Source organism: Ursus arctos, chromosome X (genome assembly GCF_023065955.2).
Source record: "Ursus arctos isolate Adak ecotype North America chromosome X, UrsArc2.0, whole genome shotgun sequence".
NCBI lineage: Eukaryota > Metazoa > Chordata > Mammalia > Carnivora > Ursidae > Ursus > Ursus arctos.
In genome coordinates this window covers 11,954,930-11,982,497 of record NC_079873.1, presented here as the reverse complement: position 1 = coordinate 11,982,497, position 27,568 = coordinate 11,954,930, and the positions used below count along the sequence as shown (strand labels likewise).

At 42.6% G+C, this 27,568-nt stretch overlaps 1 protein-coding gene across 2 annotated transcripts in view; it reads right to left on the bottom strand.

The window, feature by feature from the left end:
* Positions 1–27,568, bottom strand: part of LOC113240700 (carbonic anhydrase 5B, mitochondrial) — a 93,480-nt gene that overhangs the window by 48,670 nt on the left and 17,242 nt on the right. Inside the window, exon 4 of one of the 2 annotated variants that reach the window (XM_048213859.2) lies at positions 21,114–21,211. The gene's annotated coding sequence lies outside the window, so the exon portion shown is untranslated. Of the gene's footprint in view, positions 1–6,391; positions 6,498–21,113; positions 21,212–27,568 lie in introns of those variants that run through there. The other variant, XM_048213857.1, reaches the window with a different exon arrangement.

The window sequence follows — 27,568 nt, the reverse complement described above, 5'->3', positions numbered from 1 at the left end:
TTCTTTTCTTTTGAGATAATAACATCAAACAATTTCAACTACACACGGTTCTCTCATAAAATCCATTTGACAATAACATGAAATTTTAAAAATTGCTAAGAGGTATGGGGAAACCTTGCCTGAATTCTGTTGCTTCTTTCCATTGACTTCCATCCCTGAATTGAAGCAATAATGAGTAATTTATCTCATGCAAAGCACTGGGTTGGGTGAAGACGAAAAAATCATGTTTTCTCCCCATCCCCACAAACTTGCAATCTATTAAAAAACTATTAAACAAGTAAACCTCCATTTTTTTTAGTCACCATTTTATAGTATGGTAAAATACACATAATATTTATCATTTTAACCTTTTTCAAGCATACAATTTGGCGGCATGAAATACATTCATGATGTTGTGTAACCATCACCAGTATCTATACCCCAAACTTTTTCATCATCCCCAACATAAATTCTATACCCATTCAACAAAAATTCCCCATTCCTCCCCACCCCCCCAGCCCCCAGCAACCTCTGTTCTACTTTCTGTCTCTAGGTATTTGCCTACTCTGGATACTTCATGTAAGTGGACTCATACAATATTCTCCCTGAGTCTGGCTTATTGCACTTAGCATAATTAAACAAATACTTCTTAATCAAAGCCAGATGTGATGACAGCTCTGACTTAATTCAGTGAGAACACAGAGGGCAGAGGCTCTAAGTTTCAGGAGAGGGCAGCATCTAAATCATGTGTCAGAGGAGACAGACAATTTTAACAGGAGAAGAAAGGTAGAGAGATAAGACAGGGGTAATGTCAGGGATTAGGAGGACATTTGGGGAGGCAGGGGTGTTTAGGACTCAAGGCTGGAGAGGACAGTTAGGGTTGAAATGGCCAGAACCTTGGGTTTATTCAATAATCCCAGTAACAGAGGGAGGTTGGCAAAGATGTGGAAAGGGACTCCTTTCTTGCTTACAATCTAGATGGAAAAAGAGACTTAGTAATTCCCAGGAAGAGAATGACAAGTACAACATATACTCAAAAGACGGGATATGCTGGTTTGTCCTTCAAAGGGAAAGTTGTAATAAGACACAGCAGAAGGCATGCCCAACTGCCAAGGGAGTTGAACAGACAAGTAGGCACGCACTTGTCCCTGCATAAGGGGCTCTATGGGGATTTGAGGCATGTTAGCATGGTGCCAGAGAAGTCTGGGGGACTGATCCTTGGTCTAGCTCCACAGACAGCCAGGGCTGTGGTCACGCCTTTGGGGACTGCCCTGCACTCCGCGGTCATGCTGCCTGGAGGCTGATGACACCTAGCCCAGAGGAACTGTCTCCTGCCCACTTCCAGACCGACTCTCTAGGGCTAGAGGTACACAAAAGCTCCAGATGGCCTGACATCACCTCACCCTCTCCTTCATCCTCCTTCAAAAAACCCACCCAGGGGCGCCTGGGTGGCTCAGTCGTTAAGCGTCTGCCTTGAGCTCAGGGCGTGATCCCAGGGTCCTGGGATGGAGCCCCACATCAGGCTCCCTGCTCTGCTGGGAGCCTGCTTCATCCTTTCTCACTCCCCCTGCTTGTGTTCCCTCTCTCGCTGGCTGTCTCTCTCTGTCAAATAAATTAAAAAATCTTAAAAAAAAAAAACCCACCCAATGGGGGGTTGCATGTCGTGCTATGGAAATCTGAACCTCTGTCTAAGAATGATGCTGACCTCACAGCAGTGGACACAGACTCTGAAGATAACTTTTTGTGTGTTTAGACAAAAAAAAACAAACCCTGTTTTGTAACAAAGCCAAGTGTATCTGAGCTTCCCATCATCCCAAGTCTGTTATGAATATTTGTTAAGGCGCTGACCATGCAGATGCCCAGGGGATGCAATGGAAGGCAGGACCAGATGGGGATTTGAGATTAACTTGAAGAATATCAATTTCCAAGAGACTGGAAGACCCTCAGGTCTTGTTCCATATATACAGGGTGGTTTCTGATGACCCCGTGTGCACAGCACAGGATGGAACGGAGTGGGCAGAGTGGAGCCGAGAAGGTCAGTGACAAGGAGATTCCTTCAACCATCCTTCATTCAATCCACCACTCTTTTATCTTTTTATTCATCAGGACATCAACCAAATGTCTATTAAATGCCACACACTGTTCTAGGATCATTGCGGGGCTAAAACAAAGTCCCTACCCTTGTGGAACTTACATTCTAGTAGGGGGAGACAGACAATAAACAGCAGTGTAATACATAAGTCAGTTGTACAGACAATTAAAATATATTCAGTGAAAAGTAGAGCAGGATAAGGTGAAGTTGGATTGTCACTGGGAAAGGAGCGTTGCATTTAAAATAAGTTGCTCAAAGGAGGCCTTATTGAGAAGGTGAGATTTGAGCAAAAGGTTGAAGGAAATGAAGGAATTAGTAACAGAGCTATCAGGAGGAAGGGTACTCCAGGAGGGAATTGCCTGTGCAAAGACCCTGAAGTGGGAGCGCGTCTGGCACATACAAGGGGATAGGAAGGAGGCCAGCATGGCAGGAATAGAGTGCACTAGGAGGAGGGTAGTAGGAGAGAAGGTGGAGAGGTCATGGATGCCAGATCCTGTATATTTCTAGGCCACTGTAAAGGTTTTTTCCTCCTACTCAGGGTTTCTCAACCTTGACATGATTGACATTTGACCAGAAAACTCTTTGCGGTGTGTCCTATATGATGTAGGAGGTTTAGCAGCATCCCTGGCCTCTACCCATTAGTTGCCAGTGGCACCCTCCCTCCAACTGTGACAACCAAAAATGTCTCCAGATGCCGCAGATGTGCATTGGAAAAGGGGAATCACCTCTGATTGGAAACCACTGCTCTAAGCGAAATCAGGACACAGTGGAGTTTTGGAAGAATAGGAGGGACACCATCTGATGTGTATTTTTAAAAGATCATTCAGGCTGACCTACTGGAAATCAACTGGAATAGGAAGCAAGAAAGCAGCAGGGAGATCATTCAGGATAATCTGGGGGCTTGGAACAAAAGATGTCATAGCGGAGATGGTGAAAACGGGTTGGGCGTTGGCTATATCTTGGAGAGACTGCCCATAAGATGTGAGAGAAAGGAGTCAAGGATGGCTAGATGATTCTTGGCCTAAACAACTGGAAGGGTGGAGTTGCCAAGAACTGAGATGAGGACCACAGTGTACAGAACAGGTTTTAGGTGGGACATCAGTAGTTCAGATTTGGGAATATGAGTTTGAAATGAAATTCCAGTAATCCAAGTGAGACAATATGAAGCACTGAACCAGACAGTGACAGTAGCGATGGACCAAAGTTCTTTGTATTCAAGAGATTGCCATTTTGGTAAAAAACATAGGATTTGGCACTCAACTGGAGAAGAGAGAAGGGAAGAAGGTGAAGAAGGCCCCATGATGTTATGGCTGGATCACGCTGGTGGTAGAATGAGGATGAATGCCTGAAGAGAGAAACAAGCTGGCAAAAGGAGCCAGTGGGAAGGGAAAGAGGACAGTCTTCCTGCTAATCCTATGGGTTTGAGGTCCAAGGGGACAGTGAGAGGAAAAGTCTAGAAGAGAGTTGGCAGGACAGCTCTGGTGATCAGGAGAAGTCACAAGGCTAGAAAGAGAAGGAAAATCCCCGCCCCTTCCCCCAGGAGTAACATGTGTATAGAGGGAGCCTGACAAAATGGGAGTAAGGAGGCCAGGAGACAGAAAGAGCAGTCAAAGACAATCAAGGAAGGAACAGAGCATGGAATGTCAGCAGTGAGGAAGGTTCCAGGAAAATCCAAATAAACAGAAATTCAATTTAGCTAATTCTAGGCTACAATACTTGTAGCAATCCATGAGATTATTTATGCTAAAGCCCAAAGCCAATCCACTCTGTTACATTAAAATTATAATTTATTGATAGGTGGTCATTTAAATTTACCTATGGATCTCATAAAATCTAAGCTTATAAAACCACAAATAATGTTTACCATACGTTATACATAACAATAAACTACTAGCATACCTTACCAGATTTCACAGAAAATCTGTCCTTACTCAAGTTTGTCTTTTAAGATGGAGCTGTAGCCTGGATGGGCCCCATGAGTGCTACGTTTTTTGTACTATATGCCTTTGCTATCACTAATTATTTATGTATGTCCTCGGCTTTTACTAACATGTCCTTTATTTATTTTTTTTAAGATTTATTTATTTACTTATTAGACAGAGAGAGACAGCCAGCGAGAGAGGGAACACAAGCAGGGGGAGTGGGAGAGGAAGAAGCAGGCTCCCAGCAGAGGAGCCTGACGTGGGGCTCGATCCGGGAACGCCAGGATCACGCCCTGAGCCAAAGGCAGATGCTTAACGACTGCGCCACCCAGGCGCCCCCTAACATGTCCTTTATCCACTGTTTTGCAGACTTAGAAATGTGTGAAAAAAGAAAAAATTCTAAAAGCCTTTAAAGAATCATTCATAAATTATGTATTCATTAAATGACAGGTAATGCTGACCCTTGAACAACACAGCTCCATTTATATGTGGGGTTTTTTTCCCCCAATGAATAAATATATTTTCTCTTCCCTCTGATTTTCCTAATCATATTTTCTTTACTCTCCCTTACTTTATTGTAAGAATATAGTATACCATACGTATAACATATAAAATAGGTGTTAATTGACTATGTTATTGGTAAGGTTTTTGACCAACAGTAGGCTATTAGTAGTTATGTTTTTAGGGAATCAAGTTATAGGTAGAGTTTCAACTGGGCAGGGGGTCGGCACCCCTAATCCCTGTGTTGTTCAGGGGTCAACTGTAGTTTGAACTCTGCCTGATTAAGCCATTTATACATATACAAAATAGACAGAAAAAAAAGTACTCTAACTAAAAGTTACAATTACATTGAAAAAGATTCCTTGATTCTCATCAGACTGACCCTTCGTTTTCTCACCTCCTGAGTTCAAAGAAGCCAGTCTTTTGAAAAACCCTGAAATGTAAATCAGGGGTTATGCTGTCTTGTCCCACTGAGAAAGCTGAGCTTCTTCCTCTCACCTACTTCTTCCCCCAAAATCATGATCACAATCTGGGGTTGCCAGAGGTTTCAAAATACATTTCTAGTAACTGTTTTGTGTGCTGCAACTAAGTGCCCCAGTGCTGCCAATGAGATGAAATGAATTTTCCTCCTCCCATCAGATTTCCAAAATATTCAAGTTCACTCATTCACTCACAACTCACTCAGTCTTTATTTGAGTCCCAACTGTGAGTGGTCACAACCTTTTGACTGGCTCCAGGGAGAACAGGAAAGGTGTGTACAGGCCCAGAGAATGGTGCCCTTGCTGATCTTGGCCTTTCCGTGAATTTCAGTCCTGGTTCTGACATAAAAATTATCTGAGAAAGGCCTGATAACTGAAAGGTTTTCCATTTCCAACATATCCATGAACAGTGACCACTCTGAGGGATGTGCAGGGGCAGATAAGGGGTAGGGTCTGGAGCAGCTTCCCTCATGAGAGAAATCTGCCTACTCCTCTCCTTATTCCAGCAAGGTTTTTAATAACAGAGAAGAGATGGCCAGATTAGCAGTAAAGGACGAAGAAGAAGCAGAAAGCAAGTTAGTTTTCAGTGGCTGGGAGAGAACAAGTTCTAACCAAATTAAGATGTGCACATTAACTTCTTGTATTTCTCAAACTTTCCCAGGGAAAATACAGGGGAGGGGAGGGCACTTACATTAGTATTAAGGGATTGCCACCAGCCTTAAGGTAGTAGCATTTAACAATGCCACAAAGACTCGTAACTATCAAAAACGTTTGTACTTCAGCGGTTCTCCTTCAGTTCTGGGACGGGGCACAAAACAAAAAGGCCAGAAGTAATTGCAGAATGGAGGAGGTTCAGAACTGTCCACGTGACACAGCTGTGATGCTGATCCCCTGCCTTGGAGGTGGCTCCGACTCCGTCCACAGACCCTGGTATAGGAGCGGGTGGCGGATGGGGGGGGGGGAAATACAGTCCAGACCCAAGTTAGTCCCAGCTTGCTGCGCCTCGGTTTCCGTAACTGCAATCTCAGATTTTGTAGCCCTTACCCCTGTCTACAGCTACTTCACAGGAGACTGGACTTTTTGAGTTAATTCACATCCAACCACCCCTGGCAACACTCCTTCCTAAGGAACTGCCCTCACGCCCCTCTCCCAATTCCCTCAGACAGCTGTTTCCCGGCAAGTGCAATAACCCTAAAGGAGGTGCTGCCATCTGGTTGGTGACTCCCATATTAGAAGGGGGCTGCAGGGGGGAAAAGACAAAGCCGTACCGGGACCCCAGCAATACTCGCAGGACCAACAGCTGTCCGGGCTCTGAGACCTGGCGTGGCAGGGCAAGGGTGTGTGAGGAGGGTCCCAGCCCCTCCTGAGTCGGCCTGCCCCCGCTGTGGCCCTCACTCCAGTTGGCCACCGGCCCTTACCTTAGCGTTTCTCCAGAGAACGAACCTCGGCGGCTAGCTCTAGCCCCGAGACCCGTGGCAAGTGCGCTTAGCCATCATAGCCACGCCCCGTCTTCACGCCCCACAGCCCAGGCCACGCCCCCTCTAAGCCTCTTGTGAGGCCGGGGCCACGCCCCCTTACGTCCTTACGTGTGGCCTCGGCTACGCCCCTCCAGGCCAAGCTGTCGGGCGTCCGCGGCCGGGCCGCTCCCCTCCCGTCACAGCCACGCCCCCTCGCCCGGGCCACGCCCCTGAGCTCCGCCTGGGCCCCGCCCTCCACCTTGGTTACGCCCCTGTGCTCTGCTGTGGCCTGGCTCCTCCTGCAGGGCCAAACCCCTAGCGTTCCCTCCTACCAGGCGGGACTTGGCCACAGGGACACGAGGTCGCGTGGGCGGCGCCCCTTGTCTCTAGAGAAACCCTCCCGGGTCTGGGAACTGAGCGCTGGCGACATTTTGTCGGGTGAAATCAGACCGCAGGCTTAAGAGCCTCGTCTAGAGAATGACTTGGCTTAGGTTTCTCCCATTTCTAAACATCAAGACTGAATGTACTGAGAGCAGGTCGCTCAGTAAGGAAATGCAAATATTGGACGAGTCACACAACCGTGTTCCTTCCTGTTAATTTCATGTCCACTTTACCCGAGTTTCTTGGAGGCAGTTTTCACATATGAACTTGAATTTGGAATTGCTTCTTCCAGCCAGTTTTCACATCCTCTAAACCAGAACTATGGACCAATGATCCTGTTCCTCAGCCAACCTTAAGTGCTACACAGATGAGTGGGGTAAACAGAACTCTTGTATTTCCTGATAGCTCCTCCAGAGGACCTTGCTTAGGCATCCAGTGAGCTCTGGCTGTCTAGGGCCTGTGGAGACACGACCACACTGAGACTGAAACTCTGGTTGCAAGCCCTGTGGGTGCCCTAAGATCACTCTGCTAGCCTTCCTCTCTCCACTTAAAACTCTGGGTCCACAGGAGAAGGTTATAACCAGCTTTTCTACCTCTGTGCAGAAATCTCTGATTCATTCATTCAAATCCTATTTTTTGAGTACATGCTCCCCTAAGAAAGAAGATAAGCCTCCAGGAGCTTACAGTCTGAAGTTGTCCCAACTTGGGTTTGTTTGTGACAAGAAATGATGAGAAAGTTAGAGAAGGTGTGGCAAGGGGCTGATAGGTGGAAAAGGATTTGGTAAGCACAGGTCTTCTTGATTTGATTAGTAGGAATATGTTTCGGTACCAAACATAAGTCGTCACCTTTATAGGACTTAGTATACTTCTTTACACTATATATTCTCTTAGCCTTTTCACATGTGTAGAAAGATAACATTTCTTTGCTCCCAGCAGTAAGATTTGCTATGTTTATTTTTTCATATGCCAACAATACAGATTTTGTGATAGCATATTTAGTTACTTTCTCTTTTCTTCCCACCCTCCATTCCATTTCTGGCTTGAAGATAGTGGGAATATTCAAAATGTTGCTCTACAAAGAACACAGAGAAAAGAACAAGTTTAACAGAACACTGGTATTAAGCTCATTCTGACCCTGAGAACCCTGCCTCATTTATAAAATGTTTCAACTGTCAGTCATTTTTGCCTGAAAAATGGACTCACAGAAATCGGTCCAAATACAGCCTGAGTAATTTACTGAGCTGATGTTTATAGTGAGTTCTACCTCACCTTCTTCCACAAACAATTTGAGGCAGCTTACAAAAATATTGACATTACTGAATACAACCAATAGCTGAAGGAGCCAAGGAAAGGGGAACTTAATGTAAGGAGAATACAGCAGTCAGTGCTAAGATCAGCATTTAAGTATGCAGGCCACCAGATCCAGAACAGTTGTTTAAGTTGGGACAAAGATTTGCCCCTAAGCTTTTCTTTTTTCTTTTCTTTTTTTTTTTTAAGATTTTATTTATTTATTTGACAGAGATAGAGACAGCCAGCGAGAGAGGGAACACAAGCAGGGGGAGTGGGAGAGGAAGAAGCAGGCTCACAGCGGAGGAGCCTGATGTGGGGCTCGATCCCACAATGCTGAGATCACGCTCTGAGCCGAAGGCAGACGCTTAACCGCTGTGCCACCCAGGCGCCCCATGCCCCTAAGCTTTTCAACAGCATTAGAAAAGAGGAAATAGCAATCGTTTTAAGGTCTTCTAGTGTTCTTAAGATAAAAATCAATCTTTTAGTTTTAGTTTAGTGTTGTTTTGTTTTAGAAACACAGTTTTTCTTGAATTTCTGTCCTGAGAAAAATCCTGTTTTCTCATATAGATGATGTGGTGAGCTAAGCGGGAAATAAGTGTCGTGAGGAGTTAAACGCAGGTCCCCTCTCTGTAAGCTGTTGACACAATCACAAAACACAGTGCATTAAATCGATTCTATGAACCACCAAAACTTTTCTGTTCATCCAAGCACATAGGCCCTCCAGGGTAGCATTTTCATAATCTTTCCCTAGGATGGCAAATGGGTTTCAACTCACATGTCGACTATGAGCTATCTGTGGTGGCTGCCTGAATAACTGTGCTGAGCTTTGTATCTTTGTCTAGGCTCAGAAGGAAAAAGTTCTGTGACTGATTAACAATGTCTGTCATGGGCGAAGGATGGATGCGTGGCTTCATGCAAAAACCTATCTGGTAGCTCCGCTTTGCAGAAATAGAGGTCTCTGCATGTAGAACTTTTGTGTAGTTACAGCAAGTCAACAATTCTCATTATAGGGCTTTTGATAAATATTCAGCAGAAGAGTTCAAGTGATCCTCTCTCAATCTGTCCCACCCACACTAGTCTCCCCTGTTCATTCCTATCTTGGAACATTTCCCTTGCTGTTCCCATTGTTTGGACCACTTGTTGCCTACATTTACATGATCAGGTTTTTCTCATCATTCAGTTCTCAGCTAAAATGTTGTCTCTTTAGAGCTGTCTTTCCTGACAACCATATCTGAAATTGTATCCAGAGCCTCTCCATTTGCACTGAACACAGGGAGCACCTGGAGATCGTTATAATGCATACTCTGACTCAGTGATTCTGGAGTGGGACCTGAGATTCTGCATTTTGTAATCTCTCAGGAGATGCAAACCTGATGGTCCACAAAACACACTTTTAAGTAGCAGCCCCACCCCTCTATCTCTTATTACATTGTCCCTTTCATTTTCCTCCACGGGGTGTCTCACCACTTATGTATTTTCTGGTTTGTATATTGGACTGTCTGTTGGTTGGTTGTTTACTACAATGTAAATTCCCTAAGAACAGGGACTTTGACCAGATTGTTCAACTTTGTATTCCCAGCACTTAACACAGTACTGGCACACTGGTAGGGGCTCTGTAAATATTGGTGAATAAGTGATTTTTAAGGTTCATTGATTCCTTCATCTCTTCAGTTCCTGCTTATTGAATACTTCCATAACTGCTCATTTATATACCAGGAAGTAGACTAGAAATGAAAAATGGCGGTGCTCCTCAAGTACCAGTCCAGGAACTGCTAGTTACTGGTCCATGCTGAGATAAGAAGCTTGAACTGGAATGTAAATCTGGTAAGTCATTAAACACAGTGTTCAGTTAGATGACTTTTTTTTTTTTTTTATCATAGCAAGGCTTTCTTGATGATAGAAGCAATGAGTTGTTTTTCCTTCCAGGGCAAGAAACTCTGGGGAGAATGAAAGATTTTGAGCAATAACAGAGGATCGTGGGAGAGACAAACATTTGGCGAGACAAGGTGTAATGGATAATTTTATATGTCAACTTGGTTGGGCCATAATGTTTAGATATTCTGTCATCATTATTCAAGATGCTACTATTAAGGTGGTTTTTTTTTGGGGGGGGGGATTTGATTTAACATTTGAATTGGTGGACTTTGAGTAAACCAGATTGTTCTCCATATTGTGGGTGAGCCCCATCCAATCATTTGAAAGCTTTAATAGAACAAAGACCCGACCTCCTCTGGAGGAATTCTGCCAACCAACTGTTTGGACTCAACTCAACTCTACCCTGAGTCCCAGCCTGCAAGCTTACTGCAGATTTTGGACTTAACAACTCCATTATCATTTGAGCCAATTCTTAACATCAATCTGTGTGTGTGTGTAAATATATATATATCCTGTGTGTGTGTGTGTTTATTCAGTTTCTCTGAAAAACCCTCATTAATACATAAGGTATTATAGAAAAGACTGAGAACTGGCCCCTTCACCTTGGTCTTGGCACCTGAGCTCAGTCCCAGTGCTTGGGATATTCCCTTGGCTATTCTTCTGCTCCTTCATGGCTATTCCCATCCCTCTTGAGCCATACCCTTCTACTCTGGCTGACTGAACTTTTCTTATCTGAGCCACTACTCATCCCTTCTCCCTGCCACACTCCACCTTTTCCTGGTCAACCCGTGTGCTCCACCTTGGCCACCACAGCCTAGGAAAGCACCTAACATTCCCATCTAGGCCATGTCCTTTTCCTTCTTATTGCCACAAGTTAAGCCCTCTGATCAATGTGGTGACCACACAGCTACTGCCAGAGCCATGCCCCCTGCACGTCTAAATAGACATGCCCACTACCAGGGCACCACAAAGAACCTTGGGAAACATACAATTAAAACAGAAAATACAGATAACAGAGAATTGTCAGTGAAAACAGAAATATGTGAGAGGCAAGAAATTTTGGGAGAGAGAACTGTGGGGAAAACAAGGTACTTTGGGAGAGACTGAAAATTCACCCTTCGTGCCTGCCCTGCCTCTTCTGCTTTGCCACCTTTGTTCTTTCATGACTACCATGCCCCCCACCCAGCTGCCAACCCACCTTTCCCATTATGACCACTCCCCCAGGTGGTTCCATGGCACCTTGCTCTCCATTCACAGCCACTCTTTGCTGCACTATTGCCATGCCCCCTACCTAAGACCCACAGATAATTATAGGGAACATGAAATTATGGGAGATAATTCTGGGAGAGACAGACAGTTGTGGGCAAGAATGAAGCATTTTGGGAGAGAACAGAGAATTCTGGAAGAAAATAGAATTGTGGGGGAGACCTCTAGATGGAATGATTGTGGGAGAACATGGAAGACTGGGAGAAAACAGAGTCATGAGAGACATGAAGGACCGGGGAGAGCATAGAGGATGGTGGTGGGAGACTACAACATATGAGCGAAAACGAGAATTGTGGGAGACACAGGAATTGTGGGAAAAACAAGGTATTTTGTGGGAGAGAGACAGAGAATTCACCTGCTCCTGAAGTGCCCATCCTCCTACCCATACCCCTCCTGCAAGACCACTCCTCACCTTCTAGCCATGCCCTCACACTATGAGTCATGCCCTCTTTCCTAGGTTATGCCAATTTTACTTCTTCATGACCACACACCTCTACTGGGCATGCCTCTTCTGTAAGAGCCACATACCAGTTATCCATGGCCACACCCTGGCACTTGTCATAGCCAAGACCCTTACCTACACATCAGGGAGAATTGTAGGAGAGATCTGAAATTGTGGAAAAATAGAGACTTGTGGGAAATAATGAAGGATTGTGGGAGAATACAGAGTATTCTGGGAAAGCAGAAAAAATTGTGGGAGAAAACAGAAAGCAAGCACAAGGGTTTTTGGGAGAGCACAGAGGATTTGAGGAGAACACAAAAGATGAGGGAGGGCACCAGACTGTGGGAAAACATGGAGGACTATGGGAGAGCAGAGAGGATTACAGTAAAGAGAAAGCATTGTGGAAAGCACAGGATTGTGGGAGAGCATGGACAACTATGGGAGAAAACAGGATTGTGGTAGACAAGTAGCATTATGGGAAAGCATTAGGAATTGTGGGAGAGCAAAAGGATTGTGGAACAACATGGAGGATTGTGGCGGGGGAGAGCATTCTGAGAAAGCATGGAAAACTGTGAGAGTGCAGGAAAATTGTGGAAAGGCACAGAAAAGTGTGAGAAACTGCAAAGGACTGAGGAAGAGAGAGAGCATTGTGGAAAAGCATAGAGAACTGTGGAGGAGCAAGAGGAATGTGGGAAAGCACAGAGGATTGTGAGAAACCTCTGGAGAACTGCAAAGGTGAGGGAGCATTGTAGAAAAGTATCAGAAATGGTGGGAGAGGAAAAGGATTGTGGGTGAGAGGCACCATTGTGGTAGAACACAAAGAATAACAGGAGAAAACATAATTGTGGGAGAACATGGAGGATTGTGGGAAATGACTGGAGGATTGTCGGAAGCACAAAGGATTATGGGAGAGTGGTAGCATTATGGGAAATTACTGGAGAATTGTGGAAGAGTACAGAAGATTGTGGGAAAGCACAGGAGACTGTGGGAGACCACAGGAGATTGTGGGAAACCAAAGATGATTGTGGGAGAGAGCAAACATTGTGGAAAAGCATGGAGAATTTTGCGGGAACATGGAGGAATATGAGAGACCACAGAGGATTATGGGAAAGAGGTAGCACTGTGGGGAATCACTAAAGGATTGTGGAAGAGAACAGAAGATTGTGGGAAAGCATAGAGAACTGTGGGAAATCACTGGAGGATTATGGGAGACCACAAAGGATTGTGGGGGAGAGGTGGCATTTTGAGAAAACATGGGGAATTGTGGGCAAGGAAGAGAATTGTGGGAGTATATGGAGGAATGTGGGAGAGCACAGAGGATTACGGGAGAGAGGTAGCATTGTGGGGAATGACTGAAGGCTTGTGGGAAAGAACAGGATTGCAGGAAAGCACAAAAACTGTTGAAAAGCATGGGATTTGTGGGAGAACTGGAGGATTATGGGAATACAGAGGATTATGGGAGAGAGGTAGCATTGTGGGGGATGGTGGGAGAGTACAGAGGATTATGGAAAAGCCCAGAGGATTGCGGGAGAACATGGAGTATTGTGAGAAACCACACAGGATTATGGAAGAGAGGTAACTTTGTGGAAAATCACTAAAGGATTGTGGTAGAGGACAGAAGATTGTGGGAAACCACGAAGGATTGTGGGAAATCACTGGCTGATTGTGGAGGAGAGGCAGCATTGTGGGAAAGCATGGGGAATTGTGGGGGAGAATTGTGGGAGAACATGGAGGATTGTGGGAAACTACAGAGGATTATAGGAGAGAGGTAGCACTGTGAGAAATCATGAGGAATTGTGGGAATACAGGAGGACTATGGGAGAGAAGAGAATTGTGGGAAAGCACAGAGGATTGTGGGTGATCACAGGATTGGGGGAGAAAGGTAGCACTGTGAAAAGCATGAGGAATTGTGGGAGAACATGAAGGATTATGGGAAAGCACAGAGGCCTGGAGGGGAAGCAGGAGGATTGTGGGAAAGCAGAAAGGGTTGTGAGAGAGCATGGTGGATTATGGGAGAGCACTAATGGATTGTGGGAGAGCACAGAGGATAATGGAATGAAACAGAATTGTGGGAGAACAAGAGGAGTGTCAGAGAAAACAGATTTGTGGGTTAATACAGAGAATTGTGGAAGAGACAGGAAATTTGGGAGAAAATGGAATTACGGAGGAAAGGTAATTCACTCCTTGTTCTACCCACCTGTCCTGCAGGGCTCGTGCCTCTCATCTTCTGGCCAGACCCTGTCTGAGTCCTATCTCTCCCTCCCAGGCAATACTACTTCCAGCGCAACAATGCTTTTCTTGCTGGGGCCACAGGAAGTTGTTGTCCATGAGAAGATAAACTGCAGGGCAGAGCAGTCCCCTGGGAGGGAGGGGTCCCCTCCATAATCCAGCTACTGGAAAGTGATATAGCAGTGGAGCACAAGATTGGAACTTTTAGAAGTCTGTTCCAGTAGGGAATTCCTGGCCTGAGAGGCGCTTAGGTGGCTAAGCAGGGACAGCGTGGTCTCAGGATACCTGGGGTCACATGAAGACCAGGGGTGCCTGAGTGCAGCAGAGTTACCAGGCATCCGAGCCGGGAAGCCAGCTGTAATCAGGGAGCCCAGGGATGGTCTCTCAGCTCAGGGTTGCCATAAACCACGAACTGTGGCACAGTTGGGCGACTGATCACCGAGCAGGGGCCCAACAAGCAGCAGAAACAGCGAGACCCCCCTTCATCCCCGTGGAGGAGTGGCACAGGACCACTCTGAAGGAGTCTACAGGGTTTAGTAGACTCGAAACAGGGTTGCATGCCTGAGATAGAAATGCTTGGTCACAGGATAGGTGAGCACGGAGTGGAGCTGGAGACCAGGGAGACAGGAGTGACTGACTGCTTTTCTCTGAAGCCGCACTGAGGAGTGGGGCCCCAAGCCTTCAGCTCCAGGGCTGGAGACTGGGAAGCTGCCATTTTCATTCTCATCCACTAAAGCTATGAGAAAAGCCTTCAGGGAACAAAAGCCACATAGGGCAATCAGGAGCAGATTACATAGCCTGGCCCCTGGCAAGGGTGGTACAATTCCACCTGGGCAAATACACTTAAGAATCAACACAACAGGCCCCTCCCCCAGAAGATCAGCAAGAACATCCGGCCAAGACCAAGTTTACCGATCAGTGAGAACTGCAAAACTCCAGTGCTAGGGCAATACAGCATATGGAAATCATGGTTTCCCCCCACCCATGATTGTTCAGTCTTTCAATTTTAATTTCTTTCTCTTTCCTTTTTCAACCAATTTCTTATTTTATCAACTCTTTTGTTCAAATCTTTTTAAATTTTCATTGTTACAGTTACATTCTATCCTTTCATTGTATTTAATTTTATTTTTGTACTTATATATATATTTTCCTTTCTTTACAATTTTGGGATCTAGTTTTCTAACAACTGGACCAAAATACACACAGGATCCAGTGTATAGTTATATTCTGTTCACCTATCTGATTATATTCTCTTTTTTAAAAAAATTTTTTCTGTTTCAGGACTCTTCTGATTTGTTTAGTGTCTATTTCTCTAGGGTCGTTGTTGCCATTTTATTATTTGGTTCTCTCAATCATCTATTCTTCTCTGGACAAAATGACAAGATGGAAAAACTCACCTCAAAAAAGGGAACAAGAGGCAGTACTGACTGCCAGGGACTTAATCAGTATAGATATAAGTAAGATGTTGGAACTCAAGTTCAGAATAATGATGATAGTATCTTTATAATATAGCTGGGCTTGAAAAAAGTACAGAAAACACTAGAGAATCCCTTTCAGGAGAACTGAAAAAACTAAAATCTAATCAATTTAAGTCAAAATAAAAAAGGCTATTAATGAGATGCAATAAAAAATGGAGGCTCTAACTGCTGGGATAATGATGCAGAAGAGAGAAATAGTGATATAGAAGACAAAATTATGCAGAATAAAGAAATGAGACAAAAGGAGATAAACAACTACTGACCATGACCACGAAGGGAGAATTCGAGAGAGAAGTGATATCATAAAGAGAAACAATATTAGAATAATTGGGATCCCAGAAGAAGAGGGAAGAGAGAGAGAGGGGCAGAAGGTATATTGGAGCAAATTATAATGGAGAACGTCTCTAACATGGGGAAGGAAACAGGCATCCAAGTCCAGGAGGCACAGAGAATCCCTCTCAAAATCAATAAAAATAGGTGAACACCCTGACATATAATAGTGAAACTTCAAATCTCACAAAGAGAAAATCCTGAAAGAGCTCAGAACAAGAGGTTGCAACCTACAAGGGTAGAACTATTAGACTAGCAGCAGACCTATCCACAGAGACATGGCAGGCCAGAAAGGACTAGCATTATATATTCAGGGTGCTAAATGAGAAAAATATGCAGCCAAGAATACTTTATCCAGCTAGGATGTCATTCAAAATAGAAGGAGAGATAAAATCTTCCAGGACAAAGAGAAATTAAAAGAATCTGTGATCACCAAACCATCCCTACAAGAAATATTAAAAGAGATCCTTTAAGCGAAGAGAGAGCCCAAAAGTAACATAGACCAGAAAGGAACAGAGAACATATAAAGAAACAGTCACTTTACAGGTACTAAATTGGCATTAAATTCATATCTTTCAATAGTTACTCTGCATATAAATGGGCTAAATGCCATAATTAAAAGACACAGAGTATCAGATTGGATAAAAAAGCAAGACCCATCGATATGCTCTCTGCAAGAGATTCATTTTAAAAGTGAGGGGGTGGAAAAAAATTTGTCATGCTAATGAACATCAAAAGAAAGCTGGGGTGGCAATCCTTACATCAGACAAATTAGATTTTAAAACCAAAGACTGTAATAAGAGATGAGGAAGGACACTATATCATAATTAAAGGATCTATCCAACAAGAAGACCTAACAATTATAAATATTTATGCCCCTAACATGGGAGCAGCCAATTATATAAGTCAATTAATAACAAAATAAAAAAAAAACACATTGATAATAATACAGTAAGAGGAGGGGACTTTAACACCCCACTCACTGCAATGGACAGATCATCTAAGCAGAAGATCACCAAGGAAACAAGGACTTTGAATGACACATTGGACCAGATGGACTTCACAGATATATTCAGAACATTCCATTCTAAAGCAAGAGAGTACACATTCTTCTTGAGTGCACATGGAACATTCTCCAGAATAGATCACATCCTGGTCACAAATCGGTCTCAACCGGTACCAAAAGATTGAGATCATTCCTTGCATATTTCTGGACCACAATGATTTGAAACTGGAACTCAATCACAAGAGGAGATTTGGAGAGAACTCAAATACATGGAGACTACAGAGCATCCTACTAAACAATGAATGGGTCAACCAGGAAATCAAAGAAGAATTTTTAAAAATTCATGGAAACAAATGAAAATGAAAATACAACTGTTCAAAACCTTAGGGATGCATCAAAGGCAGGCCTAAGAGGGAAGTATATAGCAATACAAGCCTTTCTCAACAAACAAGAAAGGTCTCAGACAGCCTGACTTTACACCTAAAGGAGCTGGAGAAAGAACAGCAAATAAAGCCCAAACCCAGCATAAGGAGAGAAATAATAAAGATTAGAGCAGAAATCAATGAAATACAAACCAAAGGAATAGTAGAACAATTCAATGAAACAAGGAGCTGGATCTTTGAAAGAATTAATAAGATTGATAAACCCCTGGTGAGACTTATCAAAAAGAAAAGAAAAGGACCCAAAGAAGTAAAATCATGAATGAAAGAGGAGAGATCAGAATCAACACTGAAGAAATACAAACAATTATAAGAACATATTATGAACAACTATATGCCAACAAATTAGGTAACCTGGAAGAAATGGATGCATTCCTAGAGATGTATAAACTACCAAAACTGAAACAGGAAGAAACAGAAAACCTGAACGGACCCATAACCAGCAAGGAAATTGAAGCAGTAACCAAAAATCTCCCAAGAAAAAAGAGCCCAGGGTCAAATGGCTTCCCAGGGGAATTCTACCAAACACTTAAAGCATTAATACCTATTCCTCTGAAGCTGTTTCAAAAAATAGAAATGGAAGGAAATCCCAAAAGCAGACAAAAACCCCACCAAAAAGGAGAATTACACACCAATATCCCTGATGAACATGGATGCAAAAATTGTCACCAAAATACTAGCCAATAGGATCCAACAGTACATTAAAAGGATTATTCACCACGGCCAACTGGGATTTATTCCTGGGCTGCAAGGATGGTTTAACAACCGCAAATCAATCCATGTGAAACACTACATAAATAAAAGAAAGGACAAGGACCATATGATCCTCTCAATAGATGCAGAAAAAGCATTTGACAAAGTATAGCATCCTTTCTTGATTAAAACACTTCACACTGTAGGGATAGAGGGAACATACCTCAATATCATAAAAGCCATCTATGAAAAGCCCACAGCGAACATCATTCTCAATGGAGAAACACTGAGAGCCCTTCCCCTAGGGTCAGGAACACGGCTGGGATGTCCACTCCCACCACTGCCGTTCAACATAGTCCTAGAAGTCCTTAGGCTCAGCAATCAGACAGCAAAAATAAATAAATGGCATCAGAATTGGCAAAGAAGTCAAACTCTCAGTCTTTGCCAATGACATGATACTCTATGTGGAAACCCCAAAAGACTCCACACAAAATTGATAGAACTCATGCAGGAATTCAGCAAAGTGGAAGGATATAGAATCAATGCACAGAAATCAGCTGCATTCCTATACACTAACAACGAGACAGAAGGAAGAGAAATTAAGAAGTTGATCCCATTTACAAGTGCACCCAAAAGATACCTAGGAATAAAGATACCTAGGAATAAACCTAACCAAGGAGGCAAAGGACCTGTACTCAGAAAACTATAGAACATTCTTGAAAGAAAATGAGGAAGCACAAAGAAGTTAAAAAAAAAAAAACAGTCCAGGCTCAAGGATTGGAAGAAGAAATATTGCTAAAATGTCTATGCTACCTAGAGCAATCTACACATTCAGTGCAATCCCTATCAAACTACCATCACCTTTTTTCACAGAGCTGGAACAAATAATTCTAAAATTTGTATGGAACCACAAAAGACCCTGAATAGCCAAAGGAATGTTGAAAAAGAAAACCAAAACTGGTAGCGTCACGATTCCAGACTTCAAGCTCTATTGCAAAGCTGTAATCATCAAGACGGTATGGTCCTGGCACAAAAACAGACACACAGATCCATGGAACAGAATAGAGAACCCAGACATGGACCCTCTCAAATCTATGGTCAACTAATCTTTGACAAAGCAGGAAAGAATAGCCAATGGAAAGAAGACAGTCTCTTCAACAAAGGGTGTTGGGAAAACTGGACAGCCACACGCAGAAGAATGAAACTGGACCATTTCCTTCTACCATACAGAAAAATAGACTCAAAATGGATGAAAGACCTAAATGTGAGATAGGAATCCATCCAAATCCTAGAAAAGAACACAGGCAGCAACGTCTGTGACCTCAGCCGCAACAACTTCTTGCTAGACACATCTCCAAAGGCAAGGGAAATGAAGCAAAAATGAACTATTGGGACTTCATCAAGATAAAAAGATTTTGCGTAGCAAAGGAAACAGTCGACAAAACCAAAAGACAACTGACAGAATGGGAGAACATATTTGCAAATGACACATCAGATAAAGGACTAGTATCCAAAATCTATAAGGAACTTATCAAACGCAACACCCAAAGAACAAATAATCCAATCAAGAAATGGGCAGAAGACATGAAAAGGCATTTCTCCAAAGAAGACATCCAAAGGGCCAACAGACCTATGAAAAAAGGGTCAACATCGCTCGGCATCAGGGAAATACAAATCAAAACCACAATGAGATATCACCTTACACTGGTCAGAATGGCTAGTCAGGAAATAACAGATGTTGGCGAGGATGCAGAGAAAAGGGGAACCCTCCTACACTGTTAATGGGAATGCAAGCTGAGGCAGCCAGTCCAGAAAGTAGTATGGAGGTTCCTCAAAAAGTTGAAAATAGAGCTACCCTACGACCCAGAGATTGTACTACTGGATATTTACCCCAAAGATACAGATGTAGTGATCTGAAGGGGCACCTGTACCCCAATGTTTATAGCAGCAATGTCCACAATAGACAAACTATGGAAAGAGCCCAGATGTCCATCGACAGATGAATGGATAAAGAAGATGTGGTATATATGCACAATGGAATACTACTCAGCCATCAAAAAAATGAAATCCTGTCATTTGCAATGATGAAGTGGATGGAACCAGAGGGTGTTACGGGAAACGAAATAAGCCAATCAAAGAAAGACAATTATCATATGATCTCGCTGATATGTGCAATTTAAGAAACAAAACAGAGGATCATTGGGGAAGAGAGGAACAAATGAGATGAAACCAGAGAGGGAGACAAACCATAAGAGTCTCTTAAGCATTGGAAACAAACCAAGTGTTGCTGGAGGGGAGAGGGGTGGGGGGATGGGGTAACTGGGTGATGGACATTAAGGAGGGCATGTGATGTAATGAGCACTGTGTATTATATAAGACTGATAAATCACTGACATCTCCCTCTGAAAGCAATAATAAATACATGTTAATTGAATTTAAATAAACATAAATAAATTTAAATTAAAAAATAAAGCTCATGAGAATACTAGAAAATCGGAATGAATGAAATGATTTTCTTAGAAACTATAGGGAATCCAAATGGATTCAGAAAGAAGTATTAAATCTGAAATAAGGGCGCCTGGGTGGCACAGTGGTTAAGCGTCTGCCTTCGGCTCAGGGCGTGATCCCGGCGTTATGGGATTGAGCCCCAAATCAGGCTCCTCCGCTATGAGCCTGCTTCTTCCTCTCCCACTCCCCCTGCTTGTGTTCCCTCTCTCGCTGGCTGTCTCTATCTCTGTCAAATAAATAAATAAAATCTTTAAAAAAAAATATCTGAAATAACTAAACAATGGAAGAAATGGAGTTTTCAGAGAACTTGCCCCAAATATGCATGGTCCAAATTATTCACCTGTAACTTTTTTATTTTTATGCTTTTTGAATATTTCTATACACAGAAAATGTTGGAAATATTTTTGTATGATCTTCAAGGTGATATTATAATGACAAAAAAAGAGAATCTTCAAGATTTAGCACCTGAAAACGAGCCCACATGCTATTCTTCTTATGAAAATAGGTCTAAACATCTGAGGGGAAAAAAAGTAGCAAAATAAGTCTGATAGCATGTAATAATCAAACTGAGTTTATCTAAGGATTGGATCAATGTAAAGAAATGTATGAGTATAATGCACCAAATGGTAAAAATTCAATGATCATACTAACATATATTGAAAATGCAATTGATAAAACTCAACATCAATTACTGATAAAAAGAATTTCTGTAAACTAGAGATCCATTATATTTAAAATGACTCACAAGATCCTGCAGAAGAGCAGCATTCCCATCAGGGTGAGGAGGACGACAAGGGTCCATGTTATTCCCACCATTATATCAACCTGTTCTGATAAGCGCCACTACAGTGAGACAAACAAGAACAATATCGCCATCAGCTAGGTATTACTGTTGAAAAGTATAAGAAAGGATTTAAAGTATGTGTACATAATAGGAAATATGGGATTGCTTCCCAGGAAAATGCAAGGGTATAATCACATATCAAATTGAAAGGGAGACTGGTAACTGACAAAGAATGTGCAACACAAAGATTTGAGAAAAATGAACACTTTGGCACAAAAAGGGCAAAGGATCAAATAAGCAATTTACAAAAAAGAAATATAAATGGCTGTTTCATATGTAAAACGTTCAGCTGTACATGAAACAAAGAATTGCTAATCAAAGCAGTATTTATATACTGCTGTTCTATTTGTTCTGCCATAAGAGTTTCAAGGACCTAATACCTGGTGCAGGATACTGGAAAATGAACATGCCTATGTTACCGAAAATATGTACATTGATATAATACTTTTGAAAGGAAATCAACATGTATCAATACCTTACACTTTTGCATAACTTTGAACCCCAGAATTTAAATTTTAAGAATTTATACCAAAGGTATTATTACAAATGAGCAGAAAATTGTTAACTTCCAGAATATTTATCACAGTATTTTCTACTATAGTAAAAAAAGAAAGTAAATTAGATTTAAAAGCATGTGATATACCCACAAAATAAACACAATATTAGACAATCATTAAAATTATATCATAGAGGAATATTTAACGATATGGAAATACATTCAAAATATACCGTGAACTTCAAGGGAGTAGGTGACAAAGTTTCATAATAGTATAATCCCAGTTTTTTATTGAGATATAATCAACATATAACTGTGTGTATATTTAAGGTGTAAGATGTGATTTGATACCTTGATATACTGCAATATGATTACCACCATAGCATTAGCTAAAACCTCTATCACGATAGATATCATTTCTTTTTTGTGGTGAAAACAAGATCTAGTCTCTTAGCAACTTTGAAGCTTACAATATACTATTGTTGACTATAATCACTACGCTGTGCATTTGATCTGCAGAACTTAGTTATGTTCCACTTGCAAGTTTGTACCCTCAAACAACATCTCCCCATTCCCTCAATTCTCCTATCCCCCAACCCCTGGGAGCTACGGTTCTATTTGCAGTTATTTTGTAAGAAGAAATCTATCTGTATTTACACACACACACACACACACACACACACACACACACACACACAAAGACCCAAGGCTAAGAAAAACATGTTCCAAATATTTAGAAAACATCAACAATGGTCATTGATGCCGGTGGAATTACAGGTGATTTCTACCTCTCTCTTTTGCCTTCTCTGTTACTTTCTATAAATAACTTGCATTGTTCTTTTCTGTACTTTTAAAAAATGATACAACAAACATCAGGAAATCATAATTCAAAAGGGAAGATATTTTCTTCTTTTCAAATGAATGGCTTACATTACAACTCAGTATTTTACGGTCTTCAATTCTGGTCACATAAGTGACTGAGTGAAAGAAAGATATTTGATACTTTTAGGAAGTTTAAGGCTAAAGCTGAATCAGATTTGTCTCTAACATGGCTTTGTTCCCTGATGCAAATAATTAGCTTTGTTATAATCTCCATCTACTGGCTTTTCCTTCCCACGATGACTTTATCTAGTCTAACACTTCCCACGGTAACTTCATCTAGTCTGACTTCGTTTTCAGGAGTAAGTTATGTGAGCTCTCCCTTCTAGGAAATTTCCATTTCACCTAATAGTGAAATCGCTAGAATGACAGGCCTAACTTTTGGCCGCCTCTCCCTCTAATCCAGCTTTTCCTGACTCTGTGCCCTTGCATCCAAGGTGAGGGAGAGGAGAGAAGCTTCCTCAGGTGGAGTCACCAAACAGAAGTGGGTCATCTATGTCAAAATATCACCCTATCCAGGAGGGGGAAATGACAGGGCTCTCAGAGTGTTGCACAAGTATAGTTGTTGGTCTTTTTCTCATGGTTGCTGTGAAAATCCAGATGTTCTATTTAACATCAGGGTCACCCAATCTCATTTTCCCATTCATGGTTTTCAGGCAACGAGGTGGAATCTGGGACTGAATTCAGGAAGAGGGGGCGTGGTAGAGAGGAAAGCCCTGACATCAACCTGCCTGGGGGGCTTCTGTTGACATCGATAGAATGCCCACTAGGGGAGACTCTCTTCCGCTCATTATGGTAATCCTCAGAGCATCTCAGAGGCTTTGGTGCAATTTCGGTTTTGACCAATGACGACCAGTGAAGACCCACTTCAGGTCAGTGTGGTGGAGAAGGGTTCCAGTGACACCCACTCCACTCCTCCCATTGGCGCCGATGCCTTAAACACCAGGCCCTCAGTTCCCTCATGTGTAAGATGAGTATAACGACGGCGACTGTGAGGTGCTGCTTTGAGGACGAGAGAGAGAACCCAGCAAACCTAGTGCATGGCAGGAAGCTCTTAATGACTCTTCTCTAGAGGCACTGCCCAATGGAGTTGCTAGTCACATGTTTCTACTGAAACTAAAGTAATAGGAGATTTCATTTCTCAGCAGCACCAGCCCCATGTCAGGTGGTCGACAGGCACCTCTGTCTGTGGCCACCGTGTTGGACGATGCGGATGTAGAACATTTCCATTGTCACAGAATGTCCCACTGGACAGCACTGCTCTGTATCATTAACTTTGAATTTACACAACTGCCAGAACTTAGGGCTGACCAAAATGATTCCCTTTGAGGGGGAAGCTCTCCCCGGATGTTTATCTGTGGAGGTGAGAGTCAGGTGAGGCCAGTCTGGGAAGGGTGTCCTTTGTTCACCAGAGATAGAGAGGGGTGATGTTTGTTTTCCAAATTAAGATAGCTTATCTAGGAGCTGGCTATTTTAGCCGGGAAAAGATGGAAAGTTGAGGCTAAGGAAACCGTCCAGAGAGGGCTCAGTTCTTTCACAGAAGGCGTGGGGGAGGATTCTGACCTGGAGTCCGCAGAGGAAACCTTCCCTGGACGTAGAGTTCAGAAAGGACAACTAACCTGTTTTTCAAACAGATTTTCGTAAATAATTGACATGAGATGGGCTGCTTCTATTTAAGTATTAACCCAAATAATGGGGTTTAATCATTAAACCTTCTAGGTGGTGGCTTGCTTGTTTCTTGGGTATTCTAATCCGGGTCACAGAATGGCTAAGGCAGCTTTAAGTGGAGGGCGGAGTTTGTTTTCTTTTTTCCTTTTTTTTCCCCCTTCTCTGTTTGCCTTGTATTTTCCACTCTGAAAGAATGTTGTGCCTGCTCTTTCTCCTGGTGACTACTATTCAAGTTGAACTCTGTGGAACAGGTACGTCACCTTGAAACTTGAAATTAAGTTATAGTTTCAGTCTGATTGGCAAGCCTTGGACTTAAAGAACTTGGTAACTTTCTAAATTTGCAGAAGTGTCACGGCTTGGAAGTTGAGCCCCTGTTTTATGAGTTTGGAAAACAACCATTAAATCACCTATGATGATTGACGTTACAGTTTCCAGAGTGTTTGAGGCTGAATATTTGTAGTTCTGTTTTCTGGTTATTGAAGTGGCACGAACTATTAGCACGTAGCACTGTTTGGCCCAATTTCTCATCACATGCTGCTCTTTTCAGGGGCTCATTAGCCACCTCTGTCTAGTGTCTGCATGGTAGACAGCACAGATCTAGAACGTTTCCATTATTGCAGAAAGTTCCATTAGATGGCACTGCTCTTTATCATTAAAACAGATTTCATAAAAGTACGAGACATTAGGGCTGACCAGAAACATTCCCTAGGCAAGAAAATGCTTTTAAAGTAAGCATACTATCACACCAGCTTAAAGAGCTGAAGCGTAGAAGGATTTCCTGTCTACAAACTTAAAAAGCAAGACCATTGTTGATCAGGAATCAACATAAACACTATTTACACAAGAAAGAGTTGTTAACAAGGCTGATATGGTGATAGGCCTGCTCAAGCAGATGAAAAAGATACTCAGCGCAGCACATGGAAATGGAAGGTGCTAGCCAGCTGCCCTTGGAGCATGAATTTGTGCTGTCTTTCAGATGTTGGGGATAATGTGACCTGATAGCCCGTCTTTTCATTGCTTCCTCTTAAATTCAAGAGCAAGATGGTGATGTGTGGAAGTTGAGTTTTTGTCACAGCACGAAGTCTCAAGCTATTCAGATCAGAACAGGATTGACATAGTTCTAGATTACGTATCTTGCCAATGGAACCACTTATCTTGGGCAAATGTTAAAAGGATTGAAAGCCTGTGCAGTGGATGAAACATACAGCCACTACAACATTCAAAACATTTCAAAGAGATAGGCTCCGTGCATAAAATGAATCAAAGCGTACAATATAAGAGAGGATAAGAAAATACTCTAACCTAGAATTTCGCTCCTGGGTAAATACCCAAGAAAAAGAAAACATATGGGAAATACACAGACAAGAATGTTCACAGCAGCTTAGCTGCCTCCTGTGCATACACTTGACACATAGTAGGTGCTCAATAAATGTGAAATCGGCTTGAATCTTTACATTTCATGTGTGGCTTCACAGATTAAGAGACACATACTAGTTGTATATATTCATCAGTTTGGATTTCTAGCCTATACTATGGATTAAATACTTTAAGCAAAGCCATTTCATTAATGATTTCCATTTCTTTTTTCTTTTTTCTTAATTTTTTTTTAAGATTTTCTTTATTTGACAGAGAGAGACACAGCAAGAGAGGGAACACTAGCAGGGGGAGTGGGAAAGGGAGAAGCAGGCTCCCAGGAGAGCAGGGAGCCTGATCCAGGGCTCGATTCCAGGACCTGGGATCATGACCTGAGCTGAAGGCAGACGCTTAACGACTGAGCCACCCAGGCGCCCCTAGGATGAAATGTTCTGAATATATGTGTCAAGTCCATGTGGTCCAATGTGTCATTCAAGGCCATTGCTTCCTTGTTGATTTTCTGCTTAGATGGTCTGTCCATTGAGGTAAGCGGGCTGTTAAATCCCCTACAATTATTGTATTATTATCATTGAGTTCCTTTATGTTTGTTATAACTGTTTTATAGATTTGGGTGTTCCCATGTTGGGTGCATAAATATCTACAATTATTGGATCTTCTTGTTGGATAGTCCCCTTTATTATGATATAGTGCCCTTCTTCATCTCTTGTTACAGTCTTTGGCTTAAAATCCAGTTTCTCAGATACAAGTACTGCTACTCCAGCTTTCTTTTGATGTCCATTTGCATGTTAAATGTTTGTCCATTCCTGCACTTTTAATCTATAGGTGTCTTTAGGTCTACAATGAGTCTTTGGACGCAACGTATAGATGGGTCTTGTTTTTTTAATCCATTCTGACACCCTATGTCTTTTGATTGGAGCATTCAGTGAGGTCTTTGGAATAATTAATTCAAGTTTAGGGTAACTATGAGGAGGGCCTGATACTAAAGAAAGTGCAGTATTATTAGAAAATAAAATTTTAGGGGCGCCTGGGTGGCACAGCGGTTAAGCGCCTGCCTTCGGCTCAGGGCCTGATCCCGGCGTTATGGGATCGAGCCCCACATCAGGCTCCTCCGCTATGAGCCTGCTTCTTCCTCTCCCACTCCCCCTGCTTGTGTTCCCTCTCTCGCTGCCTGTCTCTCTGTCAAATAAATAAAATCTTAAAAAAAAAAAAAGAAAAGAAAAGAAAAGAAAATTTTAAAATGAACATTCTGATGGTGGAGCAAAATAGCCATTACCGGCATAGGAGACATTCCCTCTGGATTTCAGTCAATGAGAATGTCTCAGTGGTGGCTTCAGATTTTATCTGTAGATGGGTGGGGAGGGGAGGGACTTCTGCTGAAGTTACATTTTGACAGGCAGCTCCCTTCTTAACTTCACACAAGTACATAGAGTGCCATGAGAGGTACTGATGGAAATACCTATAGGCTAAAGCACCCCCCCAAATCATCCCATGGGGACACTACCATCTACATACTCACGCCTTTACTTGTGTAAAGTGGCATGAAAAAGTGGCAATAAACTCTACATTGCAAGTAACAGAGAGGACAGCACTTGCTAGGCCTATGGTGCACAAAATTTCCCAAAGCCCAAATGGGCAACATGATGGACTATTGTGAATGTCCTCAGCAAATGCTCTTCATGATGTCTGTGGACCAATGGAGACACCCAGTGGTAAACATGTGTTAAGAAGTAGAGGAATACACTACCTTGACACCTATAGGGTGGGGTGGGGACTTCTTCATGTTGAGCAATCAGGGGGAGGCCTCTCTAAAGAGACAACATTTAAGCTGAAGCTGGATTTAAAAGCAGCAGCCTTCAAGGGGAAAAATGTTCCAGGAAGACTTGGCTTTTTGGCAGGACGCCCTTGGGAGAGGAAAGGGATGATCTTTTGCCAGAAAGTA